This window comes from Callithrix jacchus, chromosome 14 (assembly GCF_049354715.1).
Source record: "Callithrix jacchus isolate 240 chromosome 14, calJac240_pri, whole genome shotgun sequence".
Classification (NCBI taxonomy): Eukaryota; Metazoa; Chordata; class Mammalia; order Primates; family Cebidae; genus Callithrix; species Callithrix jacchus.
The window spans coordinates 108,425,142-108,442,287 of NC_133515.1; the positions used below are offsets into that span (position 1 = coordinate 108,425,142).

Genomic DNA, 17,146 nt, shown 5'->3' on the forward strand with positions numbered 1-17,146 from the left:
GATCTTTCATTTGCATACTAATAGTAAATTACCATGGATCTGTATTTCCTGATTGGTAATTTAGAAAAACTTCATCAATGGAGAAGCATGTTTTCTCTTGATGATAAATAATTCCAGACTTTTTAAAATGACTTGTGAAATGCCATTTACAGTATTAGAGTTTTAAATATATATTTGTCCTGTGTCACAACTGAGTGCTTACATAGTTGTATTGCTTGTCTATATAGCATGTCTAAAGAATAACAAGAGTAATAAGAAAACTTGAAAAATCATACTTTGCAGCCATCTTGCAGGTGGAAATGTTGCAGGAGACAGCCATACAGGCCAATTCACGTGGAAGTGACATGTTCTATGTCAGTGGCCCAGAATGTTTGCTACTGATTAATTAACCTGATTTAAGCTATATATATAATTGCTATATTATAATTTTGTGAAATAATACTCCTGTTGTTTCTTAACTTCTCATGTACTTGTTTTATTTTGTTAATTTGAATATATGTTTTTTGGTCATTGGAACCATATTATAACTCATTTATATATTGCTACATTATCCAACAAAGTAGTTTACACCAGATATTTTAAACCCACAATATTATTTGGTGGTCCATTAATTGGCTCTACAAGATAAAGAGAAATTTATTTGCAAATAGACTGAAATGCACTTTAGGCTCAAGAGTCCAAAAACTGTGTCTATTTATCTCAAGCCCGGTATTTACAAAAATCCTTGGCACATAGCAGGCATTCAACAATGTGTGTTTGTCTGTACTGTGGAACTACTACAGTTTATTTATTCTCTGAGTACCACAAAATAAAATAATCCTTACTGAACACAAATTGATACTCACATAATTATTAGAATAAAAACTTTTATACTTATCTGGCAGGGGAGAGACCGTGGTCACGAAGGTGGTTTTCCCAGGGCAAGGCTTATCCCCTGCACTCCAGATGTGCTGATCCCTGCGAGTTTTTTTAAAGAATAAAACCTTTTGCTTTTACTGTAATAATTTGGCTATTACAGTGAAAACTCATTGTGACAAAGTCACGTTACATCTGAACCCTCATTTTTGGGTTAATAATATCATTCATTTACTTTATTGACTGTGAGAATAACCTGTGCTTTGTGGAAGAATCAAGTACTTTGCACAATTTTGGCAAATCCTAGGTGGTTTTTATTATTGTTGACAATCCTATACCATTACATATTAATGCCTATTTTAAGGATTACAGTTATTAATATTGCAACACTTCTATTTTTCCATTCCCTGAATCCTTTTGTATAGTCCACATAGCAGTATAATATTTCTACGGAATTTCCATGTTCAGAGGAACTCGGTCCTTTCATAGTATCATTAAGATACTTAGACTGGGAATGCTATTGTCAAACATCTAATCCCCAACACACAACACTTGAAGTATTTTTGTGCAGAAGAAAGCAAGACACAGAACTGTGAACATTTTCCCCAAACAGTCCAGAATCAAGTTCTAATTCAGTTAGGTCATGGTCACTGGACACGCGCATTATATTTGCTATCCCCACCATTTTATTGTTTATTTTATTTTTTTATTATTCGATACAGGCAGAGTCTCTCTCTGTTGCCAGGGCTGCAGTGGAGTGGCATGATCATAGGCAACTGTAGCTTCAACTTCCTGGGCTCAAGTGATATTCCACCTTAGCCTCCTGAGTAACTAGATCTACAGACACAAGCCAACAAACCTGACGGATTTTTATTTCTGCAATTTTAGCAGGGATTCTACCAGGCCCACTGCATCCTGCTGCATAGGCCATGCACTGCACACAGAAGTGGAGGTCATATTTTTTAGTGTCACCACCCCCTCGCTGCCACTACAGGCAGAATACAACGTTCGTCACTCAAAGAGGTCCTAAATCTTTGGATTAGTTTCATGTTTGTGTTTTGGGTTAACATTCTCTATTTCACGAACCTCAAGTATTCTCACTTGAATTTTTTTACCTACAGTTGAAAGGGCCAAGAGGTGAGCACCCTATTCTTGGGCTACTGATTAACTAGAGTAATCAGGAACCCTAGAATAACAATCAGAATATTCATTTGGAAACTAAGAGGAGAATGCAGTTATTAGTGGTAGTAGAAAAAGGAGATCAAAATATGCTGAGAAATGCCATCCTGTGGAAGACAGAGGAAATCTCAAATAAACGCTACACAAGCAAAGGTTATTAAGGGTCAGAAACAATGAGTCAACACAAGAGGCAGATTGTTCAATAGAGAAGACTGGAAAAGACCACAAAGAAGACATTGTAATGGCCCTGGCATAGAAAACTGGGTAGTAACTCCTTTAGCAAAAGTCTCAAACAGGTGGGTTCATGATGTTGGTCCAGCTTTCTATCTAAAGCATTTGATTTTTATGCTTTTAGGTAAGTCTGGCATTTGCCAGTGCACCACAGCCTCATGCTCCTCTATTATCTCACACCTTGACACTTCAAGCAATTGCATTACCTACCTGACTCTTGAGGGATTCCAATTTATGCTCAAGATCGGCTTTCATTCCAGAGCAAATCTCTGGCTTCATTTTCCAGCCCATTAGCAAGTCCAGCTGGGTTGCTGGTCTTGTTCAGTTCTTGTGTGATCTCAATATCTCTACCATGACACTTGCTTTTCCTAAGCTACTTTGAGTGAACTTCTCTTCAGTGCAACAGCAGCAAGCCTCAGTAGAGCATCAGATCTTCTCACATTAAGTTCAAGGCTCATTTTGCAATACAATAGGCTGACCCAGCTGCTGAGCCATTTACTTGAAGATTCTCTTCTACTTTTCCACTATTTAAATTACACATATATTAAATTTTAACCTGCCTGGCAGCCTTAACAGTTTGAAAACTAATATTATATTGTCTGATTGTAGATTAGAAGAAAGGAAGGAAGAAAAGAAATAGGGAAGCAAGGGAGGGAAAACAAGAAACAGGAAAAACAGAATCATGACTTATAGTACTGAGTTCTTCTGTTCCATCTAATGAGGCCACGGTGTATTAAAAACTTCGAGGTAGGCTGGGTACAGTGGCTCATGCCTGTAATCTCAGCACTTTGGGAGGCCAAGGTAGGCAGATCACAAGATTAGGAGTTCAAGATCAGCCTGGCCAATATGATGAAACCTTGTCTCTACTAAAAATACAAAAATTAGCCAGGTGTGGTAGCAGGTGCACATAGTCCCAGCTGTGCAGGAGGCTGAGGCAAGAGAATCACTGGAACCCAGGAAGTAGAGTCTGCAGTGAGCTGAGATCGTGCCACTGTACTCTAGCCTGGGTGACAAGGCGAGACTCTATCTCAAAAACAAAACAAAATAAAATAAAACAAAAAATAAACTTCATGGAACTGGGCATGGTGACTCACACTAGTAATCAAAACACTTTGGTTTCGAATCTAACCTGCAGACTCTGGCTGAGTGACGGATGGCGGAAGTTCACAGACACAGGTGTTTTTCCTGTGAGAGTGTGGCTAGGGACCCCAGGACATACAGAGACTTAAAGACCCCGAAGAGGGAGTCTGGCTGCGCAGCCTGCAAATGCCAGAGGCTCTCGTACTTATTTTATAACAGATTTAATGACAAAGGTCTAAAGCAAACACCATTTCTGGGTAACTAACATTGCAAATCCCTCACATAGAGAGCAAGCTTGTGTGTGGATGATTAAAGATTGGTTTCCAGGCAAATAGGTAAGCAAGCCATTTACATAAATTCACCTACATTCATTCCCTTGTTATCTGCTCTTTGCTATTAGCTCAAGGTCAGAGGATTAGGCTGCCTTCAGCCATAACCCCTTACCAAAGCTTTTGCAAACTCTTCTGGCCTTCCAAGGAGGTTTGCACCTTTCCTATGATTTTTCCCTCCATTTTGATCAATCTCCTACACTTTGGGAGGCTGAAGTGGAGGATCACCTGAACTCAAGAGTACAAGACCAGCCTGAGCAACATAACAAAGCCTTATATCTATGACTACTACTACTACTAATAAAATAAATACAAAATAAATAGCTAAGTCTGTAGTCCCAGCTATTTTGAAGGCTGAGGTAGGAAGATTGCTTGAGCCCAGGAGATCAAGGTCGCAGTGAACTGTATGATGGCACTAATGCACTCCAACCTGGGAGAAAGAGCAAGACCCAGACTCAAAAAATGAATGAATGAATAAATAAATAAATAAAGTAATCCCAGCACGTTGGGAGGCCAAGGCGGGTGGATCATGAGGTCAAGAGATCGAGACCACCCTGGCCAACATGGTGAAACCCTGTCTCTACTAAAAAACACAAAAGTTAGCTGGGTGTGGTGGCACGTGCCTGTAGTTCAGCTACTCCAGAGGCTGAGGCAGGAGAATTGCTTGAACCTGGGAGGTGGAGGTTGCAGTGAGGCGAGATCATGCCACTGTACCCCAGCCTGGTGCCTAAAGACAGAGTGAGACTCTGTCTCAAAATAAATAAAATAAATAAATAAATAAATAAATAAATAAATAAATAAAACCTCAAGGAGTTAGGCTTCTTCATTTTGTTTATTCTCGCAGTTCTTTGTTTTTAAATAGATGACAATATTTTGTTTGATTTGTTTTTTTCTATTCAAATTTTCTCTAAGCATATTCATCATAAAGTGGAGATCTTGGGCACTTAGGGCTTCTCATGTTTCTGGATTTTTCTTAGAGAAACTGCCTTAAAAATTTAGAAACTTCAGAAAGACATTCATATAGATGGGGTGGTCAGTTTATGTCCTTTTTGTTTCTTCATATCAGGAAAAAGACATGTTTTGGCAAATGTTAGTGGCAGAAATATAAGAGAAATACAAATTAAAACCACAACATGATATTGTACCAATCAGAATAACCATTATTAGAAAGCCAAAAGTCAATAAATTTTGCAGAGGATGTGAAGAAAAGGGTAGGCTTATACATTGTTCATGGGAATGTAAATTAGTACAACCTCTCTGGAAAATAGTACAGAGATTTCTCAAATAACTGAAAATAGAACTGTCATTCAATACTGTAATCTCATTACTGAGTAGCTTCCCAAAGGAAAATAAATTATTATATCAAAAGATACCTGCATTAGTATGTTTATCACATATTCACGATAGGAAAGATGTAGAATCAACCTAAGTGTCCACCAAGGGATGGTGGAATAAAGAAAAGTTGGCATATGTACATGATGGAATACTATTCAGCCATAAAAAGGATGAAATCATGTATTTTTGATAATGCAACTGGCGGTCATTATCTTAATTGAAACAACTCAGAAACAGAAAGTCAAATACTGCATGTTCTTACTTATAGGTGGGAGCTAAACAAAGTATGTGCATGGACATAGAGTGTGTAATTAATAGACATTGGAAACTCGGAAGGATGGGAGGGCTAGAGGAGTGGGTGATGAGAAATTATTTTAATGAGTACAATGTACATTATTCAGGTGATTGGTACACTAAAAGCTCAGACTTCACCACTTCACAATATACCCATGTAGCAAAATTAGATCCCTTAAATTTACACAAAAAAGAAAAAAAAAGTCTGTGACTGTAGTGTTCTGGGAAAAAAGAATAAGCAGAGAAAGGGTGTCTGAAGTAGGAAAGAAACATAAGGTGATAGATGTTGGAGGTTGTTTCAAATATGCTTTGATGTTTTACAAGTTTTTTTTTTTTGAGAGGGAGTTTTGCTCGTTACCCAGGCTGAGTGCAATGGAGCGATCTCGGCTCACTGCAACCTCCGCCTCCTGGGTTTAGGCAATTCTCCTGCCTCAGCTTCCTGAGTAGCTGAGATTACAGGCACGCGCCACCATGCCCACCTAGTTTTTTTGTATTTTTATTAGAGACGAGGTTTCACCATGTTGACCAGGATGGTCTCGATCTCTTGACCTCGTGATCCACCTGCCTCGGCCTCCCAAAGTGCTGGGATTACAGGCTTGAGCCACCGCGCCCAGCCTGAAGTTTTACAAGTTTTATTTGGTTCTCAGTGGTAACTGTGTAAAGATAATTTTATTTACATTTCACACATGAGAAAATTAAGACGAACTTTGTGTATTTCAGAAGGCTCCCAGCCAGACTTCATGATTGTAAGTCTGGTGGTCTTTCCATTACATCCAACCTGCTTTTCAGTATGTCAGGAGATAAGATAAGATGATAAGACAGAGGATAAGACAGATGCAGTTTGTTGACATTGTTGCTTCTCCTTCCTTGGCTTTTGTTGTGGATGGTGTGGTACTCATTCAGCCTGGCTTGCTGCCTCTGTTACGACCAATTCACTTTTTGTCTTCTCAGAATACTTTTATGCCTTGCTAACCACTGGATTTAATATTTTTCAGAAAAGAAGATATACATAATATCTAGGAAACTTTAAGAAACTTTAAAGAACTTAGAGTTGCTAATAGAAGAAAGGAATGATCTGAATTAAAATTCCAATTATCGACAAATTGACTTAGAGGCAAGACAAATCAAAGAGAGTGAACCAAAACATCTGCCTGTTGGAATATCATCAAAAGCATTCTACTACAGCTCTTTAGAAATATTTTGCTAACAGTTGCCCACAGCATCAACTGCATGGCTGTCACATTTGGATGCTAATAGGTTTGATGGAAAGAAGCCGGCAGATACAGTGAGAGGGTGTGATGTTTCTTTAATGGTAATGATGTTAAAACTTCGTAATATAATTACAGGAGTCAGGAGATGATGCAGCGTGCTCTCAGTCGGCTACCATGATTTCTTGACGTTCTCTATAGAAGGCTAAAAATGATACCACCCACATGAAGCAAGCATTTTTTCAGGAAAAATCACTTTCGTCATTCTTGAAGCAACTCTCATGTATTCCTGATTGTTCCAGGGACTCAGTTGCCATGGAGGATTTGCATATAACTCATGCTGAACAACCTCAACAAATCATGGGGGTTTTAAACATCCAGCAAAGTTAGGAGAATTAGAGGTCAGCTTCTGGGGCTCCTTCTTCAACAGCCCCAGCCAATGGCTTTGTCCGAGCAGCACTTTGAAAGCAACATGGTAGAATCTTTTAAGGTGGCTAACTACCTACAAATAAATCAATTTATGCCACAATTCACTGCTGTAATTGTGCATTCAGAGGTTCGAAATTTTGATAATCTGTAAGAGTATTGTCAAATAAGAAGAAAAGAAAGCAAATGAAATGAAAAATTATTATTCTATGGACAGGACAATTTGCCACATGAATCTCCTTCGCTGCCATTAAAATATGTTAGAAAAGGAAAATGTTTTACTTGGGCTTCATGGGAAATGCTATGATAACTCAAATCTGATATAAAAGGTTGATTACTGTTGATAATCAGTAGCACTAGGTTTTGTGCTTAGGACTCAGAAGGTTGGACTGAACTCGGTACTGCTGAACAGAGGTCCCGCTTGGAAACAATCTTTGTGACTGAGACCAGTGAATTCTGTGACTCACAGAGAGGTGGGGCCGTTCTGTACTCTTCCAATAGTGTAAGTTACCCATTCTAGACTTTTGTCTCTCAGCACGATACTACTAGCTGTAGATCTGTAGGACTTGGAGAGGTGATGTGGTTTCAGAAGTGAAAAAATGATTATATAGCTTCACTGGCTTAGAGTGAGGAGTCTGGATCCAGTGACTTCTCAGGGTTTTTCCAGCTTTAAGGTCTGAATATCTCTGAATGTTTATTTTAGTAAATTTGGGACAGAACTTAAATGCATCTTTGTTTTAAAACTACCTTTTTGTGGGCTGGGAACAGTGGCTTACACCTGTAATCCCAGCACTTTGGGAGGCTGAGGTGGGTGGATCACAAGGTCAGGAGATCAAGACCATCCTGGCCAACGTGGTGAAACCCTGTCTCTACTAAAAATACAAAAAAAAATCAGCTGGGTGTGTTGGTGCATGCCTGTAGTCCCAGCTACTCTGGAGGCTGAGGCAGGAGAATGCTTGAACCCAGGAGGTAGAGATTGCAGTGAGCCAAGATTGTGCCACAGCACTATAGCCTCGATGACAGTGCAAGACTCTGTCTCAAAGAAAAAAAATATCATTTTTCAATGATATGTGTGAGCTGTTATTATTATAGCATTCCTCTGCCCCCCACAACACACACACACACACACACACACACACACACACACACACACACATTTATTTCAGGGAATTAGTTTGCATGATTTTGAGGGCTGGTAGGTCCAAATCTTGTCTGGCAGGCCAGAAGGCTGCAACGTGAGGCGGAAGTTAATGATCTAGGCTTGATGCAGAACTTCTTCTTCTCTAGGAAATCCATTTTTACTCTTAAGTCCTTTCAACACGTGGGATGAAGGCCACCTGTAGCATGGATGGTGTCTTAGTCTATTTCATACTACTATAAATAATATCACAGACTGGGTAATTAATAAAGAACAGAAATTTATTTCTCACACTTCTGGAGACTATGAAGTCCAAGATCAAGGTATCAGCATCTAATGTGGACCATCTTACTGTGTCCACATATAAAAGGGCAAGAGAGGATGGAACTCTGTGTCCTCAGGTGGATGAAGAGCAGAAGAGAGGAACCTCACTCCTACAAGCTCTTTCAGTAGTGACACTAAATCCATTCACTGGCTAAACACCTCTCATTATGCCCCATCTCCCAACACTATTGCATTAGGGATTAAGCTTCAATCACATGAATTTGAGAGTCACATTTAGACCACAGCATTTTACCCCGACCCCAAACATTCATGTCCTTCTCTCACGCAAAATATATTCCTTCCATTGTAATGGACTCAAAGGTCTTAATTTGTTCCAGTATCAACTTTAAATTCTAAATGCAGAGTTTCACCTAAACATTGTATGGGCAAGACTAAAGTCATGATTCATCCTGAGGCAAATTGCTCTTTAGCTATGAGCCTAAGAAATCAAACTAGTTATGTATTTTCAAATTACCTTAGTGGGACAGGCCCAGGATAAACATTTCTGCTTATTCATAGAAATTTGGGATTTTTTCCAGTCTTCACTACCAAACTGCTTCAGTCTTTACTTGTTACCTAGTTTCAAAGCTACTTTCACATTTGTAGGTTTTTTTTTATAATAACACCCCACTCATGGCATCAATGTCTGTCCTGGTCTGTTTTGTGTTGCCTTAACAAAATACCGGGCTGGGCATGGTGGCTTACTCCTGTAATCCCAGCACTTTGGGAGGCCGAGGCGGGTGGATCACCTGAGATCAGGAGTTCGAGACCATCCTGGTCAACATGGTGAAACTAAAAATACAAAAAATTAGCTGGGCATGGCGGCACTTGCCTGTAATCCCAGCTACTCAGGAGGCTGAGGCAGGAGAATTGCCTGAACCCAGGAGGCGGAGGTTGCGATGAGCCGAGATTGCGCCATTGCACTCCAGCCTGGGTAACAAGAGTGAAACTCTGTCTCAAAACAAACAAACAAACAAAAAAAACCAAAATACCACAGACTTAGTAATTTATAAAGAGCAGGCATTTATTTCTCACAGCCCTGAAGGTGGTAAAGTCCACGATCAAGTCACCAACATCTGATGATGACTTTCTTGTTTCATCCTCACAAGGCAGAAGGTCGAAGAGCAAGAGAGAGACAGATTCCGCTATCACATGGCAGAAAAGCAAGAAGTTTGAAGCCACTCCCACAAGCACTTTCTGCAGCGTCATTAATTTGTTCACAAGGGCAGAATCCTCATGACCTAAGCATTTTCCATTAGTCCTTAAATATCAGCCTCATTGCATTAGGGATTAAGTTTACAACACATGCATTTGGAAGAGCATGTTCAGACCATAACAGAGGGTAATCTGCTCTACTCAATATCTACTGATTTAATTGTTCACCATCTAAAAGAAATACTATCACAGCAACATCAGGGCTAGTGTTTGGCCGAACAACTGAGCATCGTAACCCAGCCAAGGTGACACATAAAAGTAACCACTGCAGGGTGAAAACAAAACAAAGCAAAACAAAATCTTGGAAATCGCTTTAATTCCCTTTTAAAATAAATACATATTTACCATGGTGGTAATAGATTTTCTTATACTTCATTAATTTAAATTGTCTAGCTACGGTCTCTTGTCTTTTTGCTAGTGAGAGAAAGGAGTTTTTAAATCTTTGATTACATGAGATATGCTCTTGTAAAATCACCCAAGGGGCTATTTTGAAACCTGGGAAAAACTCTGAGGCAGCGTCTACTGAGGAGTTTATTGAAAAAGAGCCTCTCCCTCCAATTTTGTTTTTTCCATTCACAGTGGACAGTGTGCTCTTGAATGCAGGTTTATGATTAAAATCTGGGTATTATAATGCCTAGAGGTTGCCTCTTATCCTTGAGTCTATTCCCCAGAACACAGAGTGCTCGGAGGACAGGCCTAAAACAGTTCATGCACGAGTTTTCCAATTACTGTCTTGCTTCATTTAATGATGTCAGGAAATAGGAGGCAGATTGTAGAAGGAACAGTGAGAATTTGTGGTATAAAACCTGCAATGCCTCTTTCCTCTTTATTCTTTCTTTCTTCTTTACAAAATCATTTCTCAGGGAACTCTGAACTCACTCGGAAGTTTCCATTCTATTCAGTGTTAAACTCACAGCTGTGAAGGAGAGACTTTCTTCCCTCAGGGAAGGCATTTTGGATTGCTATTTCCTGCATTTCACTTTTTGAGAATTGGTTTCTCTCCCTAGAAATGGGAATAACAATTACCACCTGGTAGGATTGCTAATTGTTATAAGGATAAGAAAGTGGACATCTACAGTATGAAATGAATGTTTTAAAAGGAAGAAAGAAAGGAAAGAAGGAGGGAAACAGAGAGGGAAGAAGGAAGAATGGAAAAAAGAAAAAGAGAGGAAGAAAGAGGGAGGAAGGAAGGGAAAGAGAAAGAGAATAAGAAGGAGAAGTAAAGGAAAAAGATTAAAGAGAAAGAAAACCTTGCAGTGACTTTCTGAAGGTCAGCTAAAGTTGTTGGGGCCTCCCTGCATCATGTCTGGATAAGGAGTGTGGGCCCTCTGCAGATGGCAAGACTTTGATTCCAAGACAACTCTTTCTTAGAAAGCTGAGGCACTCAGGAGTGTGGATCTCCTAGTGAAAGCAAAGAAATAATTTCAAGTCACTAAACCTTCAGCGACCTTCAGTACTCTTTAGTGTTAAGCATTTCTAAGGACTATAAGAAATTGGAGCCAGGCACGGTATCTCATGCCTATAATCACAGCACTTTGGGAGGCTGAGGAGGGTGGATCACCTGAGGTCGGAAGTTCAAGACCAGCCTGACCAACACAGTGAAACCCTGACTCTATTAAAAATACAGAAATTAGCCAGGCATGGTGGTGGGTGCCTCTAATTCCAGCTATTTGGGAGGTTAAGGCAGGAGAATTGCTTGAACTAGGGAGGTGTAGGTTGCAGTGAATGGAGATGGTGCCACTGTACTCTAGCCTGGGCAACAGAGTGAGACTCTGTCCCCCCACCAAAAGAAAAAAGAAAAGAAATTGGGTGAGATCTCAAAATAACACCTAGTCACGATGTAATCAGAAGAGTAAATATTCATTCACTAATATTCTTGGGGGATTGGATCCCAAGGAGCACGTCCATATTTCAAAATGTGTTTATCAACCCAATTCTGTGAAGGATCAATTCTTTCAAAAATAGGGAGGGCAGGAGAGTGGTGGCGCTTAGTGCTGGATGAGATTTGGGACAGATTCAAATTGCTCTGTGTGTGGAAGGGTGTGGCAGTAGTGAGAATTCCAGGGATTCCCCAATCCTAGGGAGCTTCATGGATCAATGGCCCAACTGTTAATCTATCCCTGTATTCAGGCTGAGGCCATACTTGCCATGACTACTCTCAGGTAATTTTCCTGAGCTCAGGAAAAATGTTCTAACACCAGGATCTCAACTTGGAGACTCATGAGACACACAAGCCTTGCTTTGGCTGACATTGGCAAATGGCCTCCCACAGCCTTGCACAATTCTCCTGAAATCCTCAAGAGACCAGGCAGCTCCCCTCCGACCTCCCTTTTTCTTTCTTTCTCTCCATGTCAGACTTGCATCATGGTCTGTGACTCTCCCAGCTTCTTCCAGGTCCCACTCCAATTTATTTTATTTTATTTTTTTACACAGGAATTTAGCCTAATAAAATTCTCACTTATCAATTCCTATTTTAACATCCTCCTCTCGGCGAACTGTTTTGGGTGACCAGCTATCCCAGTTTGCCTTGGACTTTCCTGGTACAATTTTCACCTCTTGGAAAACCTAAGTCTCATGCAAATAAGGACAACTGATTACCTTCAGATCATGTCCCACCCAGGGAAGAGGACACCATAGGATCCCTTGGAACTTGTGTAACTGGGAGAAGCAAGACATTGCGTAACTCTATAGAAGTAGAAGAGGCTTGGAGAAAGAGAAAAAGGGAATTTTAGGCTTTTTTTGGAAAAAGATTTTCAATGTACACCTCTTCTGCTATCACCCCTATAGTGTCTTCTAAAAAGTCCACATTGCTGGTTAAATTTAATATGTTGATTTTTTTTAAGAAATATTGAAGAAGCTAAGTTCTATGCCTAGGTCGATGCAGCAAAAAACAAAACAAAACAACAAAAAAACAAAAACAAAACAAAACAACACAACAACAACAAAAACCCTGACATCTCTAATGTGTGCAAACAAAGATTGCAGGACAAGAGACACCTGGCTTACAGGTGAGTTGCAGATCTAGGGAGACACACAGAGGTGCTTACCAGGTGGGTGGCCCATATACCAAAGATGAATCTTTCAGTCTTTGGGATCTTTCTTCTTGCTATGATCATTCATGAAGTACCTTCTGTGTGCCAAGCATGTGGTCAGAGCTGTGGGATAAAAAGACACCATCCTGGCTCTTTGGGTGCTTAGCAGTTCAATAGCATCAGGTACAATACTGTGGTTGTTCTGATGGAGGGTTATATGAGCACAGTAGTTAAAGAGGAACTTTTAGGATATCGTTAGTATTGTTATTAGCAGTAGTGTTAGTATTATCTTTTAGCTTGGAAAAATTCGTGAGGTCTTAAGAAACTTGAGCTGAGGCTTGAAGGAGAGTAGAAGTTTGTTGCTTATCAAGTAGGTAAATAAATGTTTCCAGTTGGCAGAAAGATACATGCAGTGGCCCCAAATCATGAGCATGTCTGGCTCATTAAATAAACTGCCAATTGCTACATATATTTAATCAATAAAGAAGGAAAGGGAAAGGTAGGAAGTCAAGCTAGAGATACCTGTGAGGACTTCTCTTTTAAGACCTTGGATGCTGCTGTGGTTTGAAGGTTTGTGTTACTCCAAAATTCGTATGTTCAACTCCCAACTTTCAATGTGATAGTATTTGGAGGTGAGGCTCCAGCCCTCCTGAATGGAGTTAGTGCCCCTTATGAAAGGGGCTCCAGAGGGTTTTCTTGTCCTTCTGCTAAAAAAGGACACATCCAGAAGGATATGCAAATGAGAAGAGGAACCTTTTATGCTATCTCAGTCCATTCGGGCTGCTATAGCAAAACACAGACTGAGTGGCTTGATAAGCAACAGAAATTTATTCCTCACATTTCTGGAGGCTGTGAAGTCCAAGGTCAAGGCAGATTCAGTGTCTCTTGAGGGCCTGCTTCCTGTTTTACAGATGGTGCCGCTCCCTGTGTCCTTACAAGGTGGAAGTGACAAGGTAGATCGCTTGGGCTTCTTTCTTTACTTTTTTTGAGACAGAATTTTGCTTTTCTTGCCTAGGCTGGAGTGCAGTGACATGATCTCAGCTCACTGCAACCTCTGCCTTCAAGCGATTCTCCTGCCTCAGTCTCCTGAGTAGCTGGGATTACAGATGTCCACCACCATGCCCGACTAATTTTTGTATTTTAATAAACAAGGTTTCACCATGTTGGCCAGGCTAGTCTCGAACTCTTGACCTCATGATCCTCCCACTTCAGCCTCTCAAAGTGCTGTGATTACAGGCGTGAGCCACGGTGCCTAGCCGGACTTCTTTTATAATGGCCTTAATCTCATACATGAAGGCTCCATCCTAACCTCCCAAAGCTCCCACCTCTTAAAACCATCAATTTTGGGGTAAGATCTCAACATGTGAATTTTGGGGACCACAAACTTTCAGACCATAGCAGATGTCCTTTAGTATCCTGTAGGTGACTGAATGCAAGTGAAGGCTGTGGAAAAAGGGAGTGGTTAATTAGAAACACCTTTGTATAGAAGAGCTGGGAGCTGGGAAAGGCCAGAAACACAGCCACCGAGAAGAAGTAATGGAAATTGTGCAGGTAGATGGGAAAGGTGGATTCACAGAACATATGGAGGAGAAGAGGAAGAGTACCAATTGCATCTGGTAAGGAAAGATCATGAAAATTCAGTAGGTTGCTATTCATTTTACAAAACATGTATAATAAGCACACAATAATATATCTCTATTGATATATTTATTGATAATTTTCAACCAATGCTTATTTTCTGCTTTTTTTTTTAAAAAAAATTGGATAAAGACCAGTTGTTGCCAACTAAATTTTATATGGCTAGGAACAATTTAAAAATGAAGCCCTTATTTGTTTGTGTATTTACTTAAATTGGGTCTTACTCTATCCATCACTCAAGAATGTTCAAACACTGTCTAGTAAATACATATTAATGTATATTCTGATTTCAGTGAAATTGCAAAAAAATCCTCTTCGTAATACGCATCACGCGACTAACTAGTGCATCCGGAATCACGCAGCTGGTTGGACACGCATGCTGTGCTGAGCAGGCCCGGCCTCACTGTGTTTTCCACCAGGCAAACCAAGCAACAGATTCTTTTTCTTGCTGCTTCAGCAGAGCAGGAGGCAGATTTCCCAATTAAAAAAAAAAATCATGGTATCTTGATATTATTAGGAATGCATGCAATATTCCCATGAGTATATTTAGGATTCTTTGTTAGAGGCTGTCTTGAAATTGTAGGTTTCCATATGAATGATAACACCTTACAAGATATACTTTACCTGTATTTCTTTGGTTTCATTAGCTCTTCCCGAAGTTGGAAAGTTATTATTTCTCTCACTTTATAGTTTCAAAACTGAGGCCCAGAAACAAACAAACAAAAATATTTGTTCCAGGTCACAGAGAGACAGAACAGCAGACCCCAAATCAAATTAAATGGAAACCTAAACTTTTTTCTGCTTTCTATAAACTTTTCCCAGGGTCGGTTTTTCAAGTTCTCTAGGGTTCGCTAAAATGAGGAAGTTAAATGATTAATGAGGAATGTCTATGCATTCAATCAAGAAGTGTTTGGTTGTTTCTGGAAAGTCAGAAAATAAGATGTTTCCAAAGTGCAACTGGACAGAGAAACCATTTAACGTTTCCTTCTGAATATGAAGGGAAGATGCAGTCACCGTCCCCGTAGATGATGTATTTGGGGCAACAGAATGTTAGCCACCTCCAGCCGCATTGTTTTATTCTCTCCTGTCTCCTCATTCTGTTTTTGCGTTCAGACGGTGGGTCACTGGAACCATAAATGGAAGGGATTTCATCCTTGAATCATCACATGGAAACTGCCTGACTAACCTAAATGACACTGAGGTGAATGATCAGTAAGTCCTTATTTAACAGTCCAGTGAACGTTGTGCAGTTGTTTGTTACAGCACCTGAGCACTACACACCCTGGCTATACAGACTGTATCTTTCAGACAACATCTAGTCCTTGCTACCATAATCTATCATTTGAAATACTAAGATACCCTAAAACCGATCTTCCTATTCTCTTGGTCTCCTTCAATCTTTCTTTAATTTTTCCAGACATATTTTTAAGATAAAAGTTAGATCATTGGATATTATTGTTTAAGAACTTTTAACTGCCTTTCCAAAGTTCTCAGGGTAAACCTTCTATGTAGGATCTGGTTCCCACCAGTGCCATGCCCATTATTCTCTGCCTTTCTCTCACTGTATTTATTTCACAATTTAAACCTTTTGTTGTTGTTGTTCTATCACACTGTGATTTCCTTCACCCAGTGGTACTCTGGTAAGTGTTTAATGACTTAGTCTCCAGGAAAAAAAGTATATTATACATATGCATATAATATGCATGTGTGTATTATATTATACATAAATGTATAAATTTGTTTTAAAATTTATAATTTTCATATAAGAAAATGTGTAATACCCTTTTGTGAGTCCCATTTTGCCAATTAGTTCTCCTGGGATGGTTTCATTGATTTTGCCAAACATTTGTGTTTATCACCAGCCTTACACCAACTTACAGTTGTAATGAAAGCAAGCTTTGACAAAATTAGGCCGTGAATAAATAAATGTCTCATTATGATCTGATTCTGCAAAGGAGCTTCTCACAGCATTGACAAATAAATATAGTTCCAATGTAATGTTGATGGTATTTTTATTTAGCAAACAAATAAAACAAAAGTAAAATAACAAAGACATATACTAGTACCTCACTAATTTGTCAAGGATATCAGCAAGTTATTTGTCAAACCAGGTAAGAGTTTTCAATTACTTGAAGAGTACTTGGTCCATTTTTTTTGTATTACTCACAATGTAACAACTACAGACATACACACTTTTAAGTATGGCCAGTATTATTAAGATTTTTTAATCATTTGCTTTATTCTAAGTAATGAACAGAACTCTAAATCAAACCCTGCCTTGTGATATTTGCCTGTTTTTTATGGTATGAATATTCCCACCATGACTTATTTCAGACTGCCAACGTGACACCACTGAATGCTGAATTAAGAAGACGTAGTAAGAAGCACATATATAGTATTTCCACCATACAAATACAGTAGGCATACCTAATCTAAAAAGCACAGATAACGGTGAAAGAACTGGGAAGTGAGGTTATTTATTGCCTTCATTTTAATATAATTTATTTAACTGTAATGAAAGGTGTTGTCATAATAAATACATTACAAATAGATTTAACTAATTTTAACAATGGTTGCATTTCAGACTGGGCATGATTGCTCATGCCTGTAATCCAAGCACTTTGGGAGGTGGAAGCAGGTGGATTGCCTGAGCTCAGGAATTCAAGACTAGCTAGGGAAACATGACAAAACCCTGTCTCTACTAAAAAAATACAAAACATTAGCCAGGTGTTGTGGTATGCACCTGGAATCCAAGCTTCTTGGGAGGCTGAGACACGAGAATCACTTACACCCAGGAGGCAGAGGTTGTAGTGAGCTGAGATCATGCCATTGCACTGCAGCCTGGGTGACAGAGTGAGACAT

General features: G+C 39.5%; 1 pseudogene; it reads left to right on the forward strand.

Annotated features, from left to right (window-relative positions):
* The first annotated feature begins 869 nt into the window (after positions 1-869).
* LOC118147650 (U1 spliceosomal RNA) lies at positions 870-1,019 on the forward strand (annotated as a pseudogene).
* The last annotated feature ends 16,127 nt before the right edge of the window (positions 1,020-17,146 follow it).